General features: G+C 42.6%; 1 pseudogene; it reads right to left on the bottom strand.

The window, feature by feature from the left end:
* Nucleotides 1-326: 326 nt before the first annotated feature.
* Nucleotides 327-940, bottom strand: LOC117082235 (annotated as a pseudogene).
* Between the last annotated feature and the right edge of the window lie 19,597 nt (nucleotides 941-20,537).

Raw genomic sequence — 20,537 nt, forward strand, 5'->3', positions numbered from 1 at the left:
CCCAGCTAATTTTTTGCATTTTTGGTAGAGACGGGGGTTTCACCATGTTACCCAGGATGGTCTCGATCTCCTGACCTCATGATCCGCCCACCTTGGCCTCCCAAAGTGCTGGGATTACAGGTGTGAGCCATCGCGCCCGGCCTATTTTTTATTTTATTTTATTAAGAAGGAGTCTCACTTTGTGACCCAGGCTGGCCTTGAACTCCTGGGCTCAAGTGATCCTCCCACTTCGGCCTCCCAAAGTGCAGGATTACAGGTGTGAGCCAGCATGCCAAGCAATATTCCATTGTATTGCTATATATCACATATGGTTATCTGTTCATCAGTTAACAGGCATCTGGGTTGTTTTCACAACTGGATGGTGGGTACGTGGCAAAGGTGTAATCTGTAGCAAAGGGGGCCAAAAAGATCTGGGCATGCTTTTTGACCAAGGCCTGTTGGTCACGGGGCAGAGAGATCTGGTGCAGAATGAGGGCTAAGAAGTCATGAGCAATCACAGCAGCTAGGTCCCACTTGAGCTTCCCCAGGACCATCACCTCCCAGTACGGCAACTGGTCGGTGTAGAAGCACATTTTCTCCATGGTCCTGGGCCTGGTCTTGCGCAGCTTGGAGGTCAGCAGCATGCAGACCGCATCCAAGAGCTGCAACTGCGCCTTTCGGGTTGGTGGGGACGCAAGACAGGTGGGGACGCAAGACAGGTAGCGACGCAGGTGGATCAGGGTCAGGGGAAAGACTTCCTCCTCACAGCGCTGCTCGTCACACACCTCCAGCATCCAGTAAACCAGCATCTTCCTCATGTGCGGTTTGCTGTTCCTTAGCACGCACTGGAAGTAGGAGGTGCGGTACACGTAGCACTACTCCAAGCGGAGCAAGGTCTGCAGGACACGCTGGTTCCCTGGAGGCTGCGGATCCTGGTGCCTTCGCAGCACAGCAGCTCCATAGGCGGGCAGCGCACAGGCAGGGCGGGAGGGTGGGCTCGCGCCCATCATTTGTTTCTAAGTATTGTCATTCTTTGTGATACTATTATAAATAGAATTATATTCTGTGTTTCGTTTTGGGGTTATTCATTGCACATGTACAGAAATTGAGTTAATTTTTGTATATTGATCTCATAGTCTACAACCTTGCTGACTCAGTTATTAGTTCTAATAGGGTTTTTTTGGTAAATTCTTTAGGATTTTCTATTTACAAGATTGATATAGCGGGGCATAGTGGCTCACATAGTGGCTCACATAGTAATCCCAACATTTTGGGAGGCCGAGGCTGGCAGATCACCTGAGGTCAGGAGTTTGATACCAACCTTGCCAACGTGGTGAAACCCCATCTCTACTAAAAATTCAAAAATTGGTTCACACCTGTAATCCCAGTACCTTGGGAGGCCAAGGCAGGTGGATCATGAGGTCAGGAGATCAAGACCATCCCGGCTAACGTTGTCAAACTCCGTCTCTACTAAAAATACAAAAAAATTAGCCTGGTGGTGGGCACCTGTAGTCCCAGCTACTCAGGAGGCTGAGGCAGGAGAATAGCTTGAACCTGGGAGATGGAGCTTGCAGTGAGCCAAGATCCCGCCCCTGCACTCCAGCCTGGGTGACACAGCAAGACTCTGTCTCAAAAAACAAACAAACTAACTAACTAAAAAACAAAAATTAGCTGGGTATGGTGGCCGGTGCCTGTAATTTCAGCTACTCAGGAGTCTGAGGCAGAAGAATCGCTTGAACCCAGAAGGTGGAAGTTGCAGTGAGCCTAGATCACACACCACTGCATTCCAGCCCAGATAACAGAGTGGGACTCTGCCTCAAAAAAAAAATAAAAACAAAAACAAAAACAAAAAGCAGAGGAAGAAGAAAAAAATTGATGTGGTTTGACTGTGTCTCCACCCAAATTTCATCTTGAATTGTAGCTCCCATAATTCCCACGTGTTGTGGGAGGAACACAGTGGGAGATAATTGAATTATAAGGACGTTTTCCCCATACTGTTCTCCTGGTAGTGAATAAGTCTCTCAAGATCTGATGATTTCATAAGGGGTTTCCCTCTGGCTTGGCTCTCATTTTCTTCTTGCCTGCCACCATGTGAGATGTTCCTTGCTCTTCTGCCATGATTGTGAGGCCTCCCCAGCCATGGGGAACTGTGAGTCAAACATCTTTCCTTTATAAATTATCCAGTCTTGGGTATGTCTTTACAAGCAGCATGAGAACAGACTAATACAATGATCATGTCATCTGCAAATGAAGATAATTTTACTTTTTCTTTTCTAATCTGGAAGCCTTTGTTTCACTTTCTTGCCTAATTACCTTGGCTAGCACCTCTAGTACAATGTTGAATAGAAGTGGTTGGAATGCAGTTCCTTGTATTGTACCTGACCTTAAAAGAAAAGCATTCAGCCTTTCACCATTACACATGATGTTAGCTGGGGTGATCTGTAGATGCCCTTTTCCAGGTTGAAGAAGTTCCTTCTTTTCTGTTTGCTAAGAGTTTTTATCATGAAATTTTGGCAATATGTTCGGCTTACATTGAGATGATCATATGGTTTTGTCTGTTATTCTGTTAATAAAATCTATTATATTTGGTTAATTTTCAGATGTTAAACCAACCTTGCCTTCCTGGGATTAATCCCAATTGGTCATGATATATCACCTTTTCATATGTTGCTGCATTCAGCTTACTTACATTTTTGTCATAACTTCTTAACTGGTTTGCATTTCTATCCCATGCTTCTTATATTCTAGTCTCAGCACACTGGCTAGAGTTTTATGATCATGCCACACGTCTTTTTTATACCTTCCAGGGGCTTCTTTCCCACTTAAGTAAAAGATAAATTCTTTTCTTTTTTTTTTTTTTTTTTTGAGACAGTGTTTCCCTCTGTCACCCAGGATGAAGTGCAGTGGTGCAATCTCGGCTCACTGCAGCCTCCAGCTCCTGGGCTCATGCAATTCTCCCACCCCAGCCTCCCGAGTAGCTGGAGCTACAGATGTGCACCACCACACTCAGCTAATTTTTGAATGTTTTTTAGAGATGGGGTTTTGTCATGTTACCCAGGCTTACAAGCTAAATGCTTGCAAAACCAAATGTGAACACGCTTCCTACATCCTTTCTAGCACATTTCCTGGCACTCTCTGCCTCAACTACTTTGCTCTTGCTATACTAATCTCCTTTCTATTTCTCAAACATCCAAGAAAATTTCCACCTCAGGATATTAGCACTTACTGTATTCCCTTCCTGGACGTGTACTCTCCTGTATTGCTTACTGCCTTTCTTCCTTCAGGCCTCAGTTCATGTTGCCTTATTAGAGAAGCATTTTCTGATCACTCTATAAAATAGCAACCCTTTTACCTCTAAGCATGGCATGATGTTCTCCATTCTCCTAACTGCTCTTTTTCCATAGAATGTGTTACTATGACATTCTATATATTTTTACATGTTTGTTTGCTGTCTGTCTTTCCTCAAGCAGAATATAAGCATAAATTAATTCATTTAACTATATATGGGACAACTATTACTCATTTATTACTCATGGTGGCTCATGCCTATAACCCAGGCACTTTGGGAAGCCACGTTGGGTAGATCACTTGAGCCCAGGTGTTCGAGACCAGCCTGGGCAACATGGTGATGAAACCCTGTCTCTACCAAAACTACAAAAATTAGCCCAGCATGATGGTGCATGCTTCTTTTCCCAGCTACTCGGGAAGCTGAAGCAGGAAAAATCACTTGAGCCAGAGAGGTGGAGGTTGCAGTGAGACACGATCATGGAACTGCGCTTCAGCCTGGGCAACAGGGCGAGACCCTGTCTCAACAACAATGACAAATTTATTATTATTGGCAATGCTGTAGATTCTGGGAATACAACCATGAAAAAAAAAACAAACAATAAAACCCTTCTTATAGAGCTTAATCTATAGTGAAGAGAGAAATTCAATAAACAAATCGAAGTAAAATATATAGTATGTCAGTAGTGATAAGTGCTATAGAGAAATTGGTGCAAGAAATGTAGAGATTGGGGTGGGGAGGAAATGGAGAGATGTAGGTCAAAAGATACAAACAAGTAGGCTGGGGGCAGTGGCTCACGCCCGTAATCCCAGAAATTTGGGAAGCTGAGGTGGGTGGATCACTTGAAGTCAGGAGTTTGAGACCAGCCTGGCCAACATGGTTAAACCCTGTCTCTACAAAAAATACAAGAAATTAGCCAGGCATGGTGGCACGCACCTGTAGTCCCAATTACTTGGGAGGCTGAGGCAGGAGAATCGCTTGAAACCAGGAGGCGGAGGTTGCAGTAAGCCAAGATCACACCACTGCACTTCAGCCTGGGTGACAGAGAAAGACACTCCATCTCAAAAAAAAAAAAAAAGATACAAACAAGCAGATATGTAGGATAAACTAGAGATCTAATGTACAGCAGGCACTACAGTTAGTAAAATTAGGCACTTTCATTAAATAAGCAAATTTTAACTGCTCTTGCCACAAAAAAAGGAATTGTGAGAATGTAGATATGTTAATTTGCTTCACTATAGTAAGCATTTCACTGTCTATATGTATCCTAGTACATCCACACTTAGTAGAGTCAGGGTTTCCACATGTTGGCCAGGCTGGTCTGGAACTCATGGCCTCAAGCCATCCACCTGCCTCGGCCTCCCAAAGTGGTGGGATTTGAGGTTGCAAACCTCAAATATATACAATAAAATTTATTTTAAAAAAAGAAATATAGAGGTCACTTTGTTCTTTTTTAAAATAAATAAATTTTTTGTAGAGATAGGTCTCACCATGTTGCCCAGGCTGGTCTCCAACTCCTGGCTTCAAGTGATCTTCCCACCTCAGCCTCCCAAAGTGCTGGGATTACAGGTATGAGCAACCACCAGCAGCCTCTGATTTTTTGTTTGTTTGTTTGTTTGTTTTTATTGTGTAGGAGACTGAAGTTTTATTATTACTCAAATCCGTCTCCCTGAGCATTTGGGGATCAGAGTTTTTAAGGACAACTTGCTGGGTGGGGGGAAGCCAGTGGGCCAGGAGTGCTGATTGACTATGTAGGAGATGAAATCATAGGGAATTGAAGCTGTCCTCTTGCTCTGAGTCATTTCCTGGGTGTGATGTTCTTAATAAGAATATTTTTGATGGAGAAATGGGCATTTAAACCTTACTGGAGTAGATTCAAATACAAATGAAAGAGAAATTAAAACAGAGCACTGAAAATGATTTTAGGGATCTTACTATAAAGGTGAATAAAGAAATGGGGTGTGAAGAAACACCATGTTTGTATGTTGATCAAAATTATCCAGGATAAATAGAAAATAAGTGATATCGAAGAGAGAAGAGAAAGCTGCTGAGCTATGTCTTTGTGTAAGTCTTGGAAAGGGATGGAGTCTAGTTCCCAAGTAGAGGAAATGGACTTGATGTAAGGCCTAAATGGGATGATTAGGCAGGTGGTATATTTGTTAAATGAATCACTCACAGTTCATCATAATAGTAAAGTATTTGCCCAAGGAAATTCCACCTGACGGCATAGCATCATAGGACTTCCCCTCATCTTCTTTTTAAACAGAGTCCATTTTTGTATGGCACATACTCAACAGGGTTGTAGTCTATAATCAAAAATTAAAGTTCAGGTTCAACTGCTGACTTGTTATGATTCCCTGAAGACTATTGCAACAGTTGTTTTACTTGGGACCATTTTTTTTGTTGTTGTTGTTGAGACGGAGCGTTGCTGTGTTGCCCAGGCTGGAATGCAGTGGTGCGATCTCGGCTCACTGCAACTGCCGCCTCCCAGGTTCAAGCAATTCTCCTGCCTCAGCCTCCCAAGTAGCTGGTATCACAGGCACCCACCACCATGCCTGGCTAATTTTTGTATTTTTAGTATAGATCGAGTTTCACCATGTTGGCCAGGCTAGTCTCAAACTCCTGACCTCAGGTGATTCACCTGCCTTGGCCTCCCAGAGTGCTGGGATTACAGGTGTGAGCCACTGTGTATGGCCTACTTGGGACCATTTTTAATGTGATATACTAGGAAGCCACTGAAAATCACGTAAATTTTGTTTTTTTGTTTGTTTGTTTGTTTTGAGAGTGTCTCGCTCTGTCACCCAGGCTGGAGTTCAGTGGCACAATCTCGGCTCACTGCAACCTTCTCCTGCTGGGTTCAAGCGATTCTCCTGCCTCAGCCTCCCAAGTAGCTGGGGTTACAGGTGCCTGCCACCATGCCCGGCTAAGTTTTTTTAAAAATGGTATCTGGCTCTGTCCCCAGGCTGAAGTGCAGTGGCACAATCTCGGCTCACTACAACCTCTGCCTCCCAGACTCAAGTGATCCTCCCACCTCATCCGCCTGAGTATCTGGGACTACATGCACAGGCCACCACATTCGGCTAATTTTCGCATTTTTGGTAAAGATGGGGTTTCGCCTGTGTTGCCCAGGCTGGTCTTGAACTCCTCGGCTCGAGCAATCCTCCCAACTCGGCCTTCCAAGGTGCTGAGATTACAGGTGTGAGTCACTTCACCCGGCCTCTAAACCATGTAAATTTTAAATACATATTCATGCCTTTTATCTAACATGTCCATTTCTAGGAATTCAGCTTAGAGACAGACTTTCACAAGCATGCAATGGCATATGTAGAAGGATATTCACTGCAGCATTTTTTTTTTGTGTGTGTGATGGCAGAAAAATGGAAACAATTTAAACATAAGTGATTCACTATATAAACTTTCGTAAAGACATGTTACAGAACTCTCTTCCCTATTCTAAGGAGGGATGTACTTGTCTAGAGAGTACTTGTGGCATGGGAAGACTTTAAATTTTTTACTCCATATAAGTCTGAATTATAAATATTTTTAAAACAAGCATGTATCAATATATTATTTTTGCCATTAAAAATAAATATAAGGCTGGACGCGGTGGCTCACAGCTGGAATCCCAGCACTTTGGGAGGCGAAGGAGGGTGGATCACTTGAGGTCAAGAGTTTGAAACCAGCCTGGCCAACATGGTGAAACCCTGTATCTACTAAAAATACAAAAAATAGCTGGGCATCGTGGCTTGTGCCTGTAATCCCAGCTATTCAAGGTCTGAGGCGGGAGAATCACTTGAACCCAGAAGGCAAATGTTGCAGTGAGCTGAGATCGTGCCACTGCACTACAGCCTGGGCAACAAAGCAAGACTCTGCCTCAAAAATAAAAATAATTAAATACATAAATATATTGGGCCAGGTACAGTGGCTCATGCTTGTAATCCCAACACTTTGGGAGGCTAAGGCAGGCAGATCACTTGAGGTCAAGAGTTTGAGACCATCTTGGTCAACATGATGAAATCCCATCTCTATTGAAAATACAAAAATTAGCCAGGTATGGTGGCACACACCTGTAGTCTAAGCTACTAGGGAGGCTGAGACAGGGGAATCACTTGAGCTCTGGAGGCGAAAGTTGCAGTGAGCTGAGATTGCGCCACTGCACTCCAGCCTGGATGACAGAGTGAGGCCCTGTCTCCAAAATAAATAAATAAAAATAAAAGCTAAATATATAAATAAGTAAATATATTGGGCCAGGCACGGTAGCTCACGCCTATAATCCCAGCACTTTGGGAGGCAAAGCAGGTCGATTGCTTGAGTCCAGGAGTTTGAGACCAGGCTGGGCAACATGGCAAAACCTCGTCTCTCCACAAAAAATACAAAAATTAGCCAGGAGTGGTGGCGGATGCCTGTCATCCCAACTACATGACAGTTTTGAAACACATGAACTATCACAATCTTGCAAATTCTGGGAAACTGTGTTATTTTTAAAATCATGAAAATTTTGCATTTTCTCCATTATTTCTATGTTTGTTACAGTATAACAATGACACTTTTCCTAACTATACAGTTAAATTACTTTACATTTCTCTTCAAATTGGCTGAGTAAAATTGAAAGTCCTACACTCTCATGCCTTCCCCCAGCCCTGACTGCCAGAGATTCCTTCGCTTTTATGTGAGATGCACAGCTCTAATGCTGGGGACTTCCATTTTTCTTTTTTTTTAGACGGATTTTTGCTCTTGTCACTCAGGCTGGAGTGCAATGGCTCAATCTTGGCTCACTGCAACCTCCGCTTCCTGGGTTCAAGCAATTCTCCTGTCTCAGTCTCCCAAGCAGCTGGGATTACAGGTGCATGCCACCACACCGGCTAATTTTTGTATTTTTAGTAGAGATGGGATTTCACCATGTTGGTCAGGTTGGTCTCGAACTCTATCCTTGGCCTCCCACAGTGCTGGGACTACAGGCATTAGCCACCGCACCCAGCCAGGACTTGTTGATCTCCTTTGTCAAATGCCTGACTGTTCAGTGAATGATTGAACATGTCAGAGTCAAATAAAATACAGAGATGAATTTCTACATTTAAAAAGTCTTATTTGGGAAGCAAAAATTGCAATTCGGGCACACAGACCGGGTGGCCTTCAATTTGAAAAACAGGCAGTTACAGCAACCAGGTTTGCAGAGAATTGCATTCTTGGAGCAATGTTTTGTACCCTGAGTGCTTTTCACCCCTTGCTTCTCGACTGTTAGTTGGATATAACAAGGATGATCCAATTTGTATGATCAGCTTCCACGAACATTATGTTGTCTAAATAAGGAGAAACTCCTATGAATAAATTGCCCTTAGTAACCAAACAGTTGACTTCACACAGCCATTCAGTTCACATTTAAAAGGAAATCTCACAAACCTCTTTTACTGGCTTTAGACCAATACATGCAGAAAGATCTACTTATATATTAGGGAAGCCAAAATATATGTTTATGTTAATTCCATTCATTTATTCATTGCTTAAGTCCAAGGAGAAAATTTCATAGTTCTGTTCCTTGTGGCTTAGCCTAGCATCTTGAGAAAGGATAACCCATAAGTATTAAGTAAAGATCAGGGGATCTTCAGGGTATAGTATAAAAGGCACTGGCCTGGGAATCAGAAGAACTGGGTTCTAGTCCTCCCTCTACTAGAAGCCTACCACTTGTCATTAGGAAAGAAATTTAATATATTTTTATTTTCTTTTCTTTTTTTTTTTTTTTTTTGAGATGATGTCACGCTCTATTGCCCAGGCTGGAGTGCAGTGGCACAATCTCGGCTCACTGCAACCCCTGCTCCCTGGGTTCAAGTGATTCTCGTCCCTCAGCCTCCCAAATACCTAGGACTACAGGTGTGCACCACTATGCCTAGCTAATTTTTGTATTTTTAGTAGAGACAGGGTTTCTCCGTGTTAGCCAGGCTGGTCTGGAACTCATGACCTCAAGAGATCCACCTGCCTCGGCCTCCCAAAGTGGTGGGATTACGGGCAGAAGGCACCATGCCCATCCAAAAGCTTATTTTAAAATCGTATTTTCTCTGATGTAATCTTTACGAGTGGATTGTAGAAACCATGGAATTGCTTAAGATTGACGTGTTTTCTGAACTAAAATGAGTGAAATGTGTATATTCATCATCTGACAAGCCAGTTGTTTAATGTATTCAACATGCTTGTTATGTAATCACTTCTGGTTGTATTTCTAAATTCTGGGCCTCCTAACTTCTCTAGCAGGTCAAGTCAGGAGGCCTTTCATGAACTATATCTCATGAACTACATCAGCATGCCAATCTCAACCATTGACTAAGATTCACTCTTAGATTTTGCTGGGAAATATAAGATACAAATAAAATTGCCACAGTGACTCCTCATGGTTATATTATGCAGAGAGATAGACTGTTCTTATGTTGTTTCCTTAGAAATCATTACAAGCTGCTTCATGTGTGTGTGTCACAATATATTACATGTGCAATATATTATATATGCAATATATTAAAATATATAGGCCAGTCACTGTGCTCACGCTGTAATCCCAGCACTTTGGGAGGCTGAGGCGGGTGGATCACCTGAGGTCAGGAGTTCAAGACCAGCCTGGCCAACATGTCTCTACTAAAAATACAAACATTAGCCGGGTGTGGTGGCACATGCCTGTAATCCCAGTTGCTTGGGAGGCTGAGGCAGTAGAATCTCTTGAACACAGGAGGCAGAGGTTGTAATTAGCTGAGATCACACCACTGCACTCCAGCCTGGGCAACAGAAAGAGACTCCATCTTAAAAAAAAAAAAAAAAAAGATTTAAAGCAATCACTCAGATCCTCATATACAGATTGGCAGGGACTCCATCTTAAAAAAAAAAAAAAAAAATTTAAAGCAATCACTCGGATCCTCATATACAGATTGCCAGGGCCCATTATCTCTTTCCTGAACTCTGTATCAGATTATTCAAGAATCTCATGGCCTGGTGCGGTAGTTCACGCCTGTGATTCCAGCACTTTAGGAGGCCGAGGCGGGCGGATCACCTGAGGTTGGGGGTTGGCGACCAGCCTGACCAACATGGAGAAACCCCATCTCCACTAAAAATACAAAATTAGCCAGGTGTGGTGGCGCATGCCTGTAATCCCAGCTACACGGGAGGCTGAGGCAGGAGAATCGCTTGAATCTGGGAGGCCGCGGTTGCAGTGAGCTGAGATCGCGCCGTTGCACTCCCGCCCGGGCAACAAGAGCGAAACTCTGTCTCAAAAAACAAAAACAAAAACAAAAAAAACAGAATCTCAGGCACAGGCTTTGGCCATGCAAATGGACAGTCCTGTTAACAGACATCAAAGAAAGAACTGATAAATCTGGTCTCTGCCACTGCTATTTCTATTACGGCCACATGGAGTCACTGTTGAAAACTGATGGTTTCCATAGTCTAGTGCTTTCTCACCAATGCTAGGATGAAGCAATGCCCTGCTGTTTCAAATGTCCTCATAAAAATAGCTTACATTTACTTTGAACATACTGTGTGCCAGTATTGTGTTGTGTCTAATTACATCACAATATGCCTGTGAATGTTATTATCTCCATTTTATGGTTATGAAAATTGAGAAAATTAAATTCTATGACCAAGGTCATAGAATAAGTGGTGATTCCAACACAGATTTGACTGACTTTCTAATCGTTATGATTACAGGTCCATCCCTTAAATTTGTTCAGGTTTTTTGATCTAGTAATTCCATTACTAGAAATCTATCTGAATTAGAGATGCACATGAAGGTACATACAAGAATATTCAATGCCGTGTATGTAGGAAAGTTAGAAGCAATCTACAGTTTCAATGTGAGGAGGGGACTAGTCAATTTGTAATCTATCCACAGATTAGACTACTGTTAGATTATAAATATAGATCTCTATTTATACATATGTTACATATAATTTATATATGTTATATATGTATTATATGTATTACACTGCACATATTATATGTAATGTAATTTATATGTAATATATATGTAAATATAGATCTCTATTTATATGTGTTACATATATGTATATATCATATTTATATGCTACATATGTCATATCATATTTATGTTACATGATATATATTTTATGTAACAATATATAAACATTATGTGTAATATATGTAAACATGCATGTTATATATAACACATTACATAGTATCTATGTTTATACATGTATCCCATATATGTATATATACATATATACACACACACACATACATATATTTATTTATTTATTTTAGAGACAGGGTCTACTATGATGCCCAGGCTGGAGTGCAGTGGTTGTTTATAAGCACAATCATAGGTCACTGTGGCCTAAGACTCTTGGACTCAAGTGATCCTTCTGCCACAGCCTCCAGAGTAGCTGGAACTACCTACATGCCACCACGCCCAGCTAACATATTACATTTATTAAGTGATTAACGTTAATATTAGCCACTTATAATTCTAAGCATTTTAGGTATCTTGGCTCAGTTAACACCCAGAAAATCCTAGGATACAGGTATTAATAGAATATTTTATCTAGTGTAAGACATCGCCATTATGAAACACTTCATTATTTTGGCCAGGTGCGGTGGCTCACACCTGTCTGTAATCTCAGCACTTTGGGAGGCTGAGGCAGGAGGATCACTTGAGGCCAGGAGTTTGAGACCAGCCTGGCCAACATGGCAAAACTCTGTCTCTACTGAAAATACACAAATTAGCTGGGTATGGTGGTGTACACCTGTAGTCCCAGCTACTTGGGAGTCTGAGGCACGAGAATCACTTAAAACCAGGAGGCGGAGGTTGCAGTGAACCAAGATCATGCCACTGCACTCCAGCTTGGGCAACAGAGTGAGACTCCATCTCAAAAAAAAAAAAAGAAGTAGCATTAACAATTTTCTTATTTCCTCTGTGATTTCCTTTTCTAAGTCATTGTTGCTATGGAGACGATGAAGGATCAGTGAGACTGAAAGTCATGTACCAGTGCCCATAGGCAAATGTTTTAAAGTGTGAACATTGGATTTTGGAATCTGACACTAATGTTCTTGCAGTTTGGCTTTGTATATTCCCAAATAAGTTTTCTTTCTGTTTTTGGGAGACTATAGTTTCTAAAGTTGGTCCAGGGAACTGACTCGTGAGTCAGAAGTATTCGGTGAGTTTACTAAAATATAGATTTCTGGGCTATACCCTTAAAATTACTTCATCAGAATATCTAGAAGTGAGATTCAGGAATCTGTATTTTTTTTTAAACAATGTTTAGCATTTATAAATGGTTTTAGCTAAAGCATGAGAACCATTACTGAAGATCATCACTACATGTGTGCCCATAATTCATGGAATTCTAGATTTACTTTTTAATTTACTTTTCTTTCTTTTTTTGAAACAGAGTTTCACTCTGTCACCCAGGCTGGAGTGCAATGGTGAACACAGCTCACTGCAGCTTTGAACTCCTGGGTTCAAGGGATCCTCCCCTGTCCGCCTCCCAAGTAGCGAGCCTCCATGCCTGGCTAATTTTTGTATTTTATGTAGAGACAGATTGTCTCCATGTTTCCCAGGCTGGTATCAAACTCTAGAGCTCAAGAGATCTTCCAGTCTTGGCTTCCCAAAGTGCTGGGATTATAGGCATGATCCACCACGCCCACTCTTTGTATTTAATTTTCTGATAAGGATGTGGTTTTCTTTTTTCATTTTATTTCATGTATTATTTTATTTTTATAGAGACAAGATCTACCTATGTTGCCCAGGCTGATCTCGAACTCCTGGGCTCAAGGGACCCTTCTGCCTCAGCCTCCCAATGCGCTAAAATTACAAGCATGAGCAACAACACATAGTCCTATGTTTTACCACACGAAAAATATCTCATCAAATCCAGTTGTTGCTAGAGTTAAGCACTTTTCTCCATGCAGACCAAGCGAATGTTTTTTTCTATGTTTGCTTCATATTAATTTTTGACTTAGATTACAGAGAGCTTTGTTAATTTACTTACATGTGATTTTCAACTGTGATCCCCTCTTTAATAATGAGTTTTATGAACTTAGACCCCAATAATTCCATGAATTCAGATGCACAGTCACCTGTACAAGTACAGCATCACTCATTTCTATTCTTTGTTTTTTGGTTTTGTTTCATTTTTTTGAGATGGGGTCCGGCTCTGTTGCCCAGGCTGGAGTGCAGGGCAGTCTGGAACTCCCAGGCTTAAGCGATCCCCTCATCTCGGCCTCCAGAGTTGGCACTACAGGTGGGCACCACCGTGCCCAGCTAATTTTATTTGTTTATTTATTTATTTATTCATTTATTCATTTATTTTTGTAGATACAGGGTCTCCCTATATTGCCCAGGCTGGTCTTGAACTCCTGGGCTCAAGCAATCCTCCCCCCTTGGCCTCTCAAAGTGCTGGGACTACAGGAGTGAGCCACCGCACCTGGCCCACAATTCCTGCCACATTTGATACTAACTCATGTCTTCTTTTCTTCAAAATAAGAAAGGAAGAAAGAAAGTGTCATTGGAAGAGACAATAGAGAAGAGAGATTGCTGTCCCATGTTTCTTTCCTCTGCAGGCTGTTGTACCATGTCAGAGCCATCTGTCACTGGCTCCCTTAGGAAGTGCTACTGCTGCCAGATCGTCTTGTGGGCAGAAGTGCCTGTACCTGCCAGTGGTTGCAAGGCAGAGGAAACAGCCTCTAGTTGGATGGGGACCAGCATCTGGGAAATACTCTGACTCCACTCCTGGGGACAGAACCCATGTTTTCTTCCTGGGTCAAGAGACTTCTCCTTGGTCTATGGCAATCCAGCTGCGTTAGGAAAAGAAAAGCCCGCCTGGGCAGCTGCGTAGCTGTAAGGCTCAGGACATTAAATACTAGGCTTGCTCTTCTTTGTCCCAGTATATTAAAAAACAAACACTCTGTGTAGTTCCCTGAGACACAAAAACAGGCCTTTAAACTGACCTTTCTAAAGAAACTGTTAGCAGAGCACAGTGGCTCACACCTGTAATCCCAGCACTTTGGGAGGCCGAGGCAGGCAGATCACTAGAGGTCAGGAGTCTAAGACCAACCTGTCCAACATGGTGAAACCCCATCTCTACTAAAAAAAAAAAATTAGTGGGACGTGGTGGCAGGTGCCTGTAATCCCAGCTACTCGGGAGGCTGAAGCAGGAGAATTGCTTGAATCCAGGAGGTGCAGGTTGCAGTGAACTGAGATCACATCACTGCACTACAGCCTGGGTGACAGAGCTAAACTCCATCTCAAAAAAAAAGAAAAGAAAAAGGAAAGAAAGGAAAGGAAAGGAAGAAAGAAAGAAGGAAAGAAACTGTTGCCAAGGGAGGTGACTCACACCTGTAATCCCAGCACTTTGGGAGACCAAGGCTGGCAGATCACCTGAGGTAGGGAGTTTGAGATCAGCCTGACCAAAATGGTGAAACCCTGTCTCTACTAAAAATACGAGAATTAGCCAGGCTGTGGTGGCACACACCTGTAATTCCAGCTACTCGGGAGGCTGAGGTGGGAGAATTGCTTGAACCCTGGAGCCGGAGGTTGCAGTGACCCGAGGTCATGCCACTACACTCCAGCCTCGGTGACAGAGGGAGACCCTGTCTCAAAACAAAAAAAAAAGAACCTGTTAAGATCTCCCTAAAGTCTCTGCAAACTATGTCAAACATTCAATAGTTCCTTAGTTGGGTATTTTCTTAAAATTTTCCTGTTTCTTATCAATGTTAGATATTTTTCCAAGAACTCAAGGGAGATTTGCAGTGGGATAATCCAGTTCACATGGTAAAAGTGAAACCACTACCACATAGCTTGTGATGCAATAAAGTAAGTGAAATAAAAGAGGCACAAAAGGAAACCGGAAGTTTCCATACCTTAGAAAAGAAAAACCACAGTGATAAGACTTCAACCTGCTGAGTCGGTTACCCAGGTTTCTCCAGGAACTGGAGAAACCTCCATGTGGGGTTTCTGCTACTAACAGAGCCCTACTGAGTTGAAAGAAAAATCCAGCCACCACCAAGCGCTACTCTATTTCTCCAGCATCAAGGAGGTTAATTTTTTTCACTCTATTTATGCCTTTTATTTTTTTCCCATAATCAAGGAAAGTAAAGCTCAAAGGGATTAAATAGCTTTTGTAAATCAACAACTAGTATCAGGCCAAAAAAGAAAAAAATTGGCATCTGGATGTTATATAACACTAAAGCTCATGTTTTTTTCTTTTACCTCAGACTTTCCACCAGGGACTAAAACAGGTTCAAATACTGTGTAATTGATTATATTTGATTATGGCGTATTTATGAGGACTATGTAAAGCAACATTTCTTTACAATATTCTTTTCTTTTCTTTTTTTCTTGAGACCAAGTATTGCTCTGTTGCCCAGGCTGAAATGCAGTGGCAAGATCTATCCATATCAATTAATAAGAACATTGAAACATCGACTTAAGTGACAAATGTTTATTCATCCACAGTGACTTTTGACTTATACCAGGTTGCTATAATCTGCAGCATTATGTTTATGTGAGTGTCACAGTCTCAGAAATATTCTCCCTGACCTAAGTAAGTTCTAGTCCAAAAGTATGTCTCCCCATCCCGTTCACTTCCTTCACTTTGTTCATTTCCTTCTTGAAACGTGTCATAAATTGTGCACTTATGTGTGTTTATTTATTTGTCCAGTGTCTCTCTCTTTCTCTCCCTGACTAAACTCTAGACTCCACGAAGGCCATCGAGTTTTGTGCACTGCTGCTCCCCAGCACCTGAAACTGTGGCTGGCATATACTACACACTCAAGTATTTGTTGAATGAACGGATGAAGTAGCAGAATTGTCTTTTAAACGATGTAGTGGTTATTCTTTTCTTCTCACTTGCAAAGCTGATTTTAGAAGCAGATACCAGAGATAAAGGTTACAAAATCTTAGTATCTGCGCTTTACAAAATCAGAACTATGTTCACTAAAATGTTCACGGCAATTATTGTTGATCTGAGTGTTGGGATTGGTGGGTAAATTTCATTATCCCTATTTTCTAGCAAGTCTTTAGTAAACAGGAATTGTTTTGAAATCAGATTTAAGCTTTTAAAAAGTATAAACTCTTGGTATGCTATCTAAATTGCTGTTCTTCTGAGAGCAGTTAGAGCTATAATCTGGGCATCAGGATGGGGAGCATCTAAGTTTCCTCAAATGTAACTAACTAGAGCCAAGAAGATACATGTCAATATTCCAGTATCTCCTTCTGCCAGGAGGTCTCTGCACCCAGACTTTGCTCTGTGAATCTTGGATCTGACAGATAAAACTGGGGGATCCGACTGGGCAGCAGTTTACTTAGCTAGAACCACTCATGGTGGTGGGTTTCAAGCAAACAAGGATGTGGGAGGCAACCTGGTGTCAACTCAGGGCTGCATGCGGAAGTGAGGAGGGCTGGCCAGTGGCTTCATGGTTGACAGCAGCCCATGAGTAATGCGGGCTGTATCTCCAGTACCTATAGCAATCCCTGGAGCCCACTGATATGTGTAAGTGTCTCTTGAATAAGTGGGTGACTTAGCACCTGCTAAGTCTAAGAATATAATAATCCAATGGCTATATAATTTTGAAGGCAATATATTTGAGTTAGAATTTTGGCCATGTGTATTATCTGAGTGATCTTGGACAAGTTACTAATCTCCAAATTTCAGATTCCTCAAATACAAAGCAAGCCTTGTAACAGCAACTTTCAGGGTCACTGCATCAGGGATATTAACTGAGTAAGTAAGTATGCTTTTCAAAAGCATTTTAGTACAGTATAAATATATGCAATACACGATTTCACTTTTCTCCTATGGTTAGAGCTGTAGGTTAAGAGGTTTTGATGTTATGAAAAGTAAAATGAAAACAAGATGGCTTTTCTTTTTTCTGTTATATAATAAAGAAACCAAAGCTCTCCGAGTTTAAGTGACTTGCCCAAGGTCACATGGACAGAAAATGGGGAAGCAGAGATTTGAATTTAAAAAGTGTTCTTTTCACTTGGTGAGTATTTCCCAGGAACATTCCCCTCTTGCTTTCTGAAGTTCAGATTTGAGGGGCCTAAGCCTACCCCTTCTGAATGAGAATTTCCTAGGTGATACTTATGAGGCAAATGGGAATCACTGATCCTAAAACCAAGGCATCATCAGCATGGAGTTAAGATTCTGAGTGAATGTGTCCCCTTCACTGCCCCCCGTGACAGGCTGGCCATGCCCATGAAGGGCTATCATAAGGCAACATCCTGCCCCTCAGGACAGGTGACAGATAATCTCCTCTTCCCTTAATTATGTTGTTGGAATAAGGATGGAGCTACAGTAACGCCTCGACTAACGAATTGAGGCCACAGTCACCATTGATTGCCTGTGATTTTGCTACTCAGATAGAAGTAAGATAGACAGATGTGGTATTATACATCAGAAAAGGGCTAGGCGGCTGGGCACGGTGGCTCACGTCTGTAATCTCAGCACTTCTGGGGGACAAGGCGGGTGGATCATGAGGTCAGGAGTTCGAGACCAGCCTGGCCAACATGGTGAAACCCCATCTCTACTAGAAAAAAAAATACAAAAATTAACCGGGCATGGCAGCAGGAGCCTGTAATCCTAGCTACTTGGGATGCTAAGGCAGGAGAATTGCTTGAACCCAGGAGGCGGAGGTTGCAGCAAGCCAAGATTGTGCCACTGCACTCCAGCCTGGGTGACAGAGCAAGACTCTGTCTCAAAAAAATAATAATAAATAAAAAAATAAATAAATAAACAAACAAACATTAGCTGGATGTGGTGGCGGGCTCCTGTAATTCCAGCTACTTGGGAGGCTGAGGCAGGAGAATTGCTTGAACCCGGAAGGCGGAGGTTGCTGTGAGCCGAGATCACGCCTTTTCTTCTGTCTAAAAAAAAAAGCCACACTTTGGGAGGCAGGAGGATCACTTGAGGCCAGGAATTTGAGACAAGACTGCGCAATGGAGTGAGATCCTCTTCTCTAAAAAAAAAAAAAACAGTAAAAAAAAAAAAAAAATTAGCGGGGCATGGTGGTACATGCCAGTAGTCCTAGCTGCTCGGGAGGTTGAAGACGGTGGATTGCTTAAGCCCAGGAGTTTGAGGCTGCAGTGAGCTGTGATCACCATTGCACTCCAGTCTGGGTGACAGAGAGAGGCCTTGTCTTAAATAAATAAATGAATATTAGAAAACCTAAAGTAGGTCAGAAGTACCAGAAAATACAAACTCTGCCCATTGGCAGTGGTGTGCTAGTCAATATTTAAGAATCAGCTTTCTGAAAGCCCTGCCCTGATGTGTAGTATTTGCTGGTCTCTGTGATGTACATCCTCCCACCACGACGTATTTCAAGTTACCAGTGTGAGGCCACAGAATGCAATGTTGGAAAGAGAAGTACATCATTATGCAGTGTTTCCACCACACAGATATGATAGACCTAAGTAACCCAGAGAGCCTCAAGAAGGGACAAATGTATCACAATTATCAGGAAGTGGTGACTTTTTGTATTTATTATCTTTGTCTTTAATATATACTTTACTTTCTTGGAATTTTTAAATTTTATTTTATTTATTTTTGAGACGAGTTCTTACTATGTTGCCCATGCTGGAGTGCAGTGGTGCGATCTCAGCTTACTGCAACCTCTGCCTCCTGGGCTCAAGCGATCCTTTTACCTTAGCTTTCCAAGTAGCTGGGACCACAGGCATGAGCCACCACGCCTGGCTAATTTTTGTATTTTTTCTAAAGATGGGCTTTCACCATGTTGCCCAGGCTGGTCTCAAACTCCTGAGCTCAAGTGATCCACCCACCTTGGCCTCCCAAAGTGCACCCAGCCAGGAATTTTATTTTTGATAATGGCTATGTTTAACAACTCATTCTCACAGATCCCTGAACTGTTTAATGCTGGCTTTGGTTAAGGCCTTAACAAGGGATTGCAGCAGGCCACTGTCTTTAGGAGTCTCTGGGCCGGGAACCGTTGTGGTAGGTAAAGTGTTGGCCTGAAGACTGGGATTTGTGCTAGAGCTGGCTGGGCAAATGGGGAAAGATGCCTCCCTCTCCCTCAAGCATTCTTGGGAATACTGTAGAAACAGGCCTGAAGCCCCAGCAATACCTCCTCCCACCTCCTATTGTCCCATCCAGAACTTCCTCAGCATCTCTGGGTGAGAGGAGGCAGCACGTCTCTGTGTTCCTGCAAACCTGGAGAAATTAAGGCAGGACTACTTTAAGGGTAAGCAAAACTAGTGTTCTATTTCGAAGGTGTCCTGAGCGCAGCTCTCCCTCCCATCCCTACTCCCAGGAAATAGCTGAAATTCCTTGACAGCCCCTTCCCTGAGTTAGAGATCAAAGATGAAAACATTAGATCTGCAAACTGCCTGAAATTCATTGACGTCTTCAGCCCGCGTAGGAAAAGAAGCTGGGCTGGGAGAGCAGGCTGAGGCATTTCACAACCGGTGCATGGCAACCCTGTTATCCTCCAATGGGCAGCAACAAACACCAGCTGCATACAGAGCTGCCTTTGCTGCAGGAGGCAGAGCCCCTGCCTGTAGATGCAGGAAGTTGTTTATTTGAGTTCAGAGTCAGTCAGACAGGGATTAGAATCAGGTTTCCCTGGACACTTAACCTCTTTAAACGCATGTAAATCCTACCCGTAAATGGAGAGAATAGGACCCTCCTCAGGACTGTCGTGACAGTCAAAGGAGATAATCCATTTACAGGGCTTAGCAGAGTCCCTGGAACATACTACATGCTCAAAATGCAGCTGCTATTAATGTTTTTCAAAAAATTTTTATTTACGTATTTATTTTTTAGATGGAGTCTCGCTCTTGTTGACCAGGCTGAAGTGCAATGATGCAATCTCGGTTCACTATAACCTCTGCCTTCTGGGTTCAAGCTATTCTCTTGCCTCAGCCTCCTGAGTAGCTGGGATTACAGGCGCCTGCCACCACACACGGCTAACTTTTGTATTTTTAGTAGAGACGGGGTTTCACCATGTTAGCCAGGCTGGCCTCAAACTCCTGACCTCAGGGGATCCGCCCACCTGGGCCTCCCAAAGTGCTGGGATTACAGACATGAGCCACCATGTCCGGACTTAATAGCATTTCTAACACCGTCAGAGTGTATGATGATGCTTCATTATTATGAAATTGATCAATCAAAGCATCTAAGTATTAAGGAAAAAATCCTTCTGGGCTGGGTGTGTGGTGGCTCATGCCTGAAATCTCAGCATTTTGGGAGGCCAAGCAGGAGGATTGCCAGAGGCTGGGAGTTCCAGACCAGCCTAGCCAATATAGTGAGACCCCTGTCTTTAAAAA

This window comes from Trachypithecus francoisi, unplaced genomic scaffold (assembly GCF_009764315.1).
Source record: "Trachypithecus francoisi isolate TF-2019V2 unplaced genomic scaffold, Tfra_2.0 Lachesis_group9, whole genome shotgun sequence".
NCBI classification, from domain to species: Eukaryota; Metazoa; Chordata; class Mammalia; order Primates; family Cercopithecidae; genus Trachypithecus; species Trachypithecus francoisi.